Source organism: Panulirus ornatus, chromosome 15 (genome assembly GCF_036320965.1).
Source record: "Panulirus ornatus isolate Po-2019 chromosome 15, ASM3632096v1, whole genome shotgun sequence".
Classification (NCBI taxonomy): Eukaryota; Metazoa; Arthropoda; class Malacostraca; order Decapoda; family Palinuridae; genus Panulirus; species Panulirus ornatus.
Window position 1 is genome coordinate 40,965,650 of NC_092238.1, and position 6,809 is coordinate 40,972,458.

General features: G+C 37.8%; 1 pseudogene; it reads left to right on the forward strand.

The window, feature by feature from the left end:
• The first annotated feature begins 1,702 nt into the window (after positions 1 to 1,702).
• On the forward strand, positions 1,703 to 2,393 carry LOC139753628 (uncharacterized; annotated as a pseudogene).
• The last annotated feature ends 4,416 nt before the right edge of the window (positions 2,394 to 6,809 follow it).

Here is a 6,809-nt window from a genome sequence, read left to right on the forward strand (position 1 = left end):
AAGGCTCCTCCTAAGTCGATCTGCTAAATGAATTTGATGTTGCAGTATCAAGGTACTAAAACTCTGTGATGTTTCTTCATAATTTTTTCTCTCTCTCTTTTCCCCTGGGATATAAAATAAACTCGATAATCTCCGCCCAGTTTATTACTTGGACCGACGAGTAATTACTCAGGTAAGAGGGTGTGTGGGGAAAAGAGAAAGAAAATACTCTCCAAAAGCATATTTCTATTAAGAATATTTCTTACTATGGCCATAGTTTGTAAATTGTACCATGACGTACCCCACGTAATTAATGTCAAAATCCAGACAATTTTATTCAAGAATCGTATAGTCTCGTCTAACCTCTGACCCTCTGTGTGACTAGAATTATTTCAGGTTAATATCAGAAGTAATGTCTAAATATTGCATCGTTGTTATGGCTGATGCCTTGACTCACAACTTTCTTCTCATGATCCATATGTCTGAGTCTTTTACAGACGTCTGATGTTAGGCGTACGTTAGATAATCTCTATGAAAATATGAATCAATTCCCCCAACCGACATTTCCGTGAATAATAACTGAAGTTATGATGTTGGCTCTTGATTTACTTTTCTGAAGTTTTGGCTGTTTCCTTCATGCCATAGTAGCGAGGTATATATATATATATATATATATATATATATATATATATATATATATATATATATATATATATATATATATATATATCACCACTGCAAGACCTAGAGACGAACCCAGGCAACCGAGAACAGCAGGTGGACAGCGTACCTGCGATGGTCCAGTGGCCCGGCATTTTAGCAAGAAAACCCCAATTTTACGATAGTGTTTTAAAGAAAAAGTTTAGTAACGAGTGAATGACAAAAGAATACAAGACATGTAGCTAAATCGACCACTAGAGATCATGTTATGACACATTTTCATTTAATATGTACAGTAACACTGTAGATAATGCCCTGAGGCTAAATTTCCCATAATGGTAAACTGTATCAGTTGTTAAAGTATAATCCCTAATTCTGAATTTCCATTCATGAACTCTTGAGACAGTCTCGACGAAAGCAAACAAATGATATGAACTTTGGACTGTCTAATTACAAGTCAGAGACAACAAGATCCCAGCAGTTGTTCTCTCCATTTACGACGATCTTCCATAGTACGCCACTTTTTACTCCAACACCACCAGTATAAATCTCTGGCTATATCATTTGCCTCAAGACCTACGAAGTTTGCCCTAACTCGGAAATTGCTTTCTGAGCCAGATATATCCCAGATCAAGAGGATCGTTAGTTTATCCGAAAATACGGCGACACTCTACACTTAACTTACATCAAAGAATATCTGGCTTGAATGAGATATTAACCGCATCTGTGACTTAAGCATCACTGCCGGTACCACTCAATATAAGTACACTTTGCCAAGAGTACACAGTCAGATTTAAATCATCCGAAAAAGTAAGACCAAAACTTGCATTCAACCATATTTTTTACATCATTGTGTTATGACATAACTTCATCAACCATGACTGTGGGTTAGATTACCAGGCTTAATTTATAACTGGTCTGCTTACCCTTTTAACTTCAATACTTGACCCTAAAGCTGTAATCTTTTTCGAAGATACTCAGACCATCAGAGCTCACTCATAAAGCCTAGAAAAGAGAAACTGTGCGATAACCATTTGTGACTTTATTTGTATGCGACGGGGAAATGAAACACTTATTACTCCGTCTCTTAAACTCCTTGCTGCCCATTCAAATCCTGCACAAACATAATCATGGTAATACAGTATTACACTATAGTGTTAGTGTAAATGGTGTGAGATCCTCTACAGTGAAAATGCTTGCAGTTGCCCATCCACCTGCGGTTTGTGTTGATAACTGTAGTATGGAAACACCATTACATATTGCTGTGTAAAGTGGTAGAAAATATGCAAAAGGTGTCTTAGCAGCTGTGGTGGAAGTACGGACAAGAACAGCTTTAAATTCCAAGAATTCTTTGGACCACACAACCATTACACTTGGCCATTTTTGAGCACCACCTCAACTTCCTGCGGATCCTCCTGACTTCAGAGGCCGACACTAACACAGATGATCAGCTTGGGCATACACCACTGGTATCAGCAGCAAGAGATGCTACTTGGGGTGCAGAAGCACTTCTTTTAGCTGCTGGGGCACATACCAAACGACTAATTCAAAGTGGAGAAATAGAAAGTGAAGTTCAAAACGTAGGTATCCGTGCACTTTTTGAAGAGGCCACTCGACACCCTAAACGTCTTTCTAGTTTATGTCGTCGCACTCTCACACACCATTCTGGCCCTGCAGCACTTCCCGGTCTTGCAAAAGCTGCTTTGCCACCTGTGTGGCAAGACTTCCTCACTTTTCAATCTCATAATCTGTAGAAACATGTCCCTCACATTCATGGTCACAAACTTTTGTCTAGATAAAAGGGAAATTGATACAATCCAGCTTGGTGCATAACAAAACCAGAATTTGTGTTATGGTTAGTAATATAATGAAATTTACACTGATGGTGCTACAATGAAGTATACTTTAACGAAGGAAAATGTTGATGAAAAAGTGGATTGGATTTCAAAAGATATCTCGTGAAATGAACAGTGATATTTAATGGAATGAGGTTATACATTGTTATTTAGGTATCAATCAAAGTGGACTTTATGGCAGTGGTGAAATAAATGTTTTGGGTCATTGGTATTTGGCTTATTGTTGAATGATGAATGTTTCTTTTACTGAGCTAGATGCCATAAACATATTTTTGTAATCTGTTGTTAAATGTTTCAGTCTTAAAAGAAAATAGTACTTGAAGCTATCTGCATTAGATAAATCTATCATTGCTTTCAAGAGGAGTGCCTCTTCAAGGTTTGTTCTTGGGCACATCTTTTACTGATCATCATATAACATATAAGGTTAAGAGTCCTAAAAGAGCTTCCCACGCATGCCTCACGTGTCGTAGAAGGCGACTAAAGGGGACGGAAGAGGGGGCTAGAAACCCGTCCCTCCTTGTATTTCAACTTTCTAAAAGGGAAACAGAAGGAGTCACACAGGGAGTGCTCATCCTCCTTGAAGGCTCAGATTGGGGTATCTAAATGTGTGTGAATGTATCCAAGATGAGAAAAAAGGACTAGAGTGAATTGGAACGATGTGGTATACCGGGGTCGACGTGCTGTCAATGGATTGAAGCAGGGCATGTGAAGCGTCTGGGGTAAACCATGGAAAGTTTTGTGGGGTCTGGATGTGAAAAGGGAGCTGTGGTTTCGGTGCATCATACATGACAGCTAGAGACTGTGAACGAATCTGTTGTCTTTTCCCAGCGCTACCTCGCTCACATGCGGGGAGAGGGGGGGGTGTCATTTCATATGTGGCGGGGTGACGACGAGAATAGATGAAGGCAGCAAGTCTGAATGTGTACATGTGTATATATGTATATGTCTGTGTATGTATATGTATGTATACATGAAAATGTTTAAATATGTATATGTGCGTGTGTGGGCGTTTATGTATATACATGTGTATGTGGGTGGGTTGGGCCATTCTTTCGTCTGTTTCCATATGCTATCTCGCTAACGCGGGAGACAGCAACTAAGTATAATAAACTAAAAACAAGTATTTTCTTATGAGTCCACGTGGAAACGAAACACGAGAAGTTCCCAAGTGCACTTCCGTGTAATAATTACATCATCAGGGGAGATACAAGAAAGAAATATGATAGCCAGCCGATATACAACGAAGAGCAGTTGCTACGACGCCATTTGGTAAATATGTGAATGCTTGAATGGTGGTAGGGTGCGTCCAAGACTGGCAACAAGCGTTACATAAACTTATCATGTGGCTAAAAGGGGAAATGTTTACAAATTTTATCAAGAATAAGTTATCTAATTTGTGCAGACCTTCACGGATACTAAGGTTACAATTCTTTGTGTATCTAACAATAGAAGATTGAAATATATTACTCGTGGCACTGGAGTTAAAACTAATAACTGAGATGGCATTACTCCAGTCAATGCCATGATCATAGTTTCTAACGTGATTAAACAAGGCATTTGATTTTTGTCCTCTTCTTATACTATATCTATGTTGCATAAGTCAAACAGAAAGATCCTTGCCAGTCTGCCCAACATAAAATCTTTCACAATATCTACATGGCACTTTATAGATGCATACAGCAGAACCTTCTGGTGAGTTCTTCATCAAGATATTCTTTATAGTATTATTTGTTGCTGAAAGCAACATTTACATTAAAGGATTTAAGCAACATGGGAAGTAAAGTAAAATTATTATTAAAAGGGAGGTAAGACTTCGGTGGCTATAAAGTTCTACTCCTTTGGCTCAGGTTCGTGTCCTTTCTTTCTGCCTCGCCCCACACATATGCCGCTGGCATTCAGTCAGTAAACATATGATCTCTCCATCCTACACATACGACTTGACAATGTGTAACACGAGATGTTGTTCTTACACTAAATTTTCATGCGTTGACCGCTACGCGCAAGCCTTCTTTTTGGCAAAATCCCGTCATAAGCGAATACTTATAAGTGAGGACCCCTTAACTCACATATATACACATACAAACTATTATACCTCTCCTTTTGATAGACAAACTCACACATTTCATACCACACACATGCAAAAACGAAATTACAGATTCACGCACAAGTACATGCAAATGTCTACAATAAAGCACTTACAAGCACACAGTCAGACACACCGTTATCAGTCAATGGGAAAGAAGAAATACATTTTCTACAGAACGTATTTTGTACAACCTTTTCTAAGGATGGGTTTCCCAGGTCGTTTCATCTTCCCTTGTGAATTTAATGTTACGTCTTATTGTATTACAAATACGGAGAGCTCCATGTTCCTGCTCATACTTGAGCCTGTGGGGGTTCCGCCCTTGCCTATACTGTTTACGTTATGTTTGGATTCAGTTCTCAGACGAAAACTTCTTGTTAAGAAGTTACGGTACCAGGATCCAAAACTGATCAGCGAATGCTTCGTGATTTCATTAACATTTTCATTAAACTATGTCTAAACCATTCAGTATGGGTTCTTATGAACCTCATACTGCTTTAGTCATATTTGTGAGTCTATTTCGGTCGCTCACACAGAATGTAGTCTACTTATCGTTTGCAATGGCCCCTGATAGCTTATTGCACATGGAATATCCGTAAGACTAACTAAACATAATAAATTCAGTACCGTATGATGTGAGTGATATACGAGAAGCATTTGTATAATACCACGTCACACAACTTTCCCACCTCAACTACGTTTCCGTATATCTTTATTTGCACTTCTAAGCTTTCCATGCTTTTTGAACCTTTCTCTTTCTAACCCTCTTCGGGAGGACTTAATTAGAGAGGTACTCTCACCTTTTCTGTTTTTATCTGATTTTTTTCATACACATTTGCCATTTCCCGCGTTACCGAGGTAGTGTCAAGAACAGAGGACTGAGTCTTAGAGGGAATATCCTCACTTGGCCCTCTTCTCTGATCCTTCTTTTGGAAAAAAAATGGGAGGGGAGGATATCTAGCTCCACGCTGCCTCTCCTTTTAGTCACCTACAAAATCAGTTTTATATATTTCAATTTCTTGCTCACCGTAAAAGTGAATAGATAAGCAAATCTTTGTCAATAAATAGTAAGAGAACGGGAACTGCCTAGGTAGTCTATTAGGAGGAAAGTAGATTTTTCTATTCGTAAGCGCAGTTTTGGCTCACTCAATGTGGGTCTTCAAGACTCTCAAGGAAGAGACTCGAGAACAACGTCTCTTGACTTCACCAAGTAATGAATGGAAGACAGTGTTATTCTTACCATAATAAGTATTACAAGCTCGTTGAATCCGACGTAAAATGTGGAACGTAAGTATGTTTATTCATATTATCCTTAGGACCTCTTTCCAGAGACTGCAGCAGCCTAAAGCTACGTTACTTCCAGTTAGCAGGGAAATGTGGTCGGTAAATGGGAACCTGGTTTATTCTGGTTTATCTTGGCGTGTGCGTGTGTGCGTGTGTGTGTGTGTGTGTGTGTGTGTGTGTGTGTGTGTGTGTGCATAGATGCACACACAGCATGAGAACACTTTATGACCGATGGTCACCGACCGATTGATGTGGCCAGGCACTTGAGTACTGCAGGAGAGAAGTGACTCCTAGGGCAGGGAAGGAGTTAGGTACACACACGAGGGAATATAGATATGGTACATATCTGTAAGGTTAGGGACGCAGGAAAACACGAGTGGTAAACTCTCTCACCGTTACGCGCAATCAGTAATCCCATACAATTTATCATTATCTTATAATAATGATAATAGTAATAATAATAATTATAATAATAATAATAATAATAATAATAATAATAACAATAATAATAATAATAATGATAATAACAGTAATAATAGTAATGATAATGATAATACTAATAATAATAATGATAATGATAATAATAATACTAATAACATTAATGATAATAATGATAACAATAATAACAATAATAATGATAATAATGATAATAACAACAATGATAATGATAGTAATGATAATTACTATTATTATCATTATTATTGTCATAGTTATTATTATCATCATTATCATTATTATTCATCGTTTCCCTCCATGGGAAGGAAGAACAAGAAACAGGCGAATGAACCTTAGAGGAAAACCCGTCTCAAGGTTCCTTCCATCGTTTCTTCTTTTGGAAAGTAGTAATACAGGAGGGTAGGATATCCAGCTTTATACGATAAGCAGGAGATAAACAGATAGTATTATATATATATATATATATATATATATATATATATATATATATA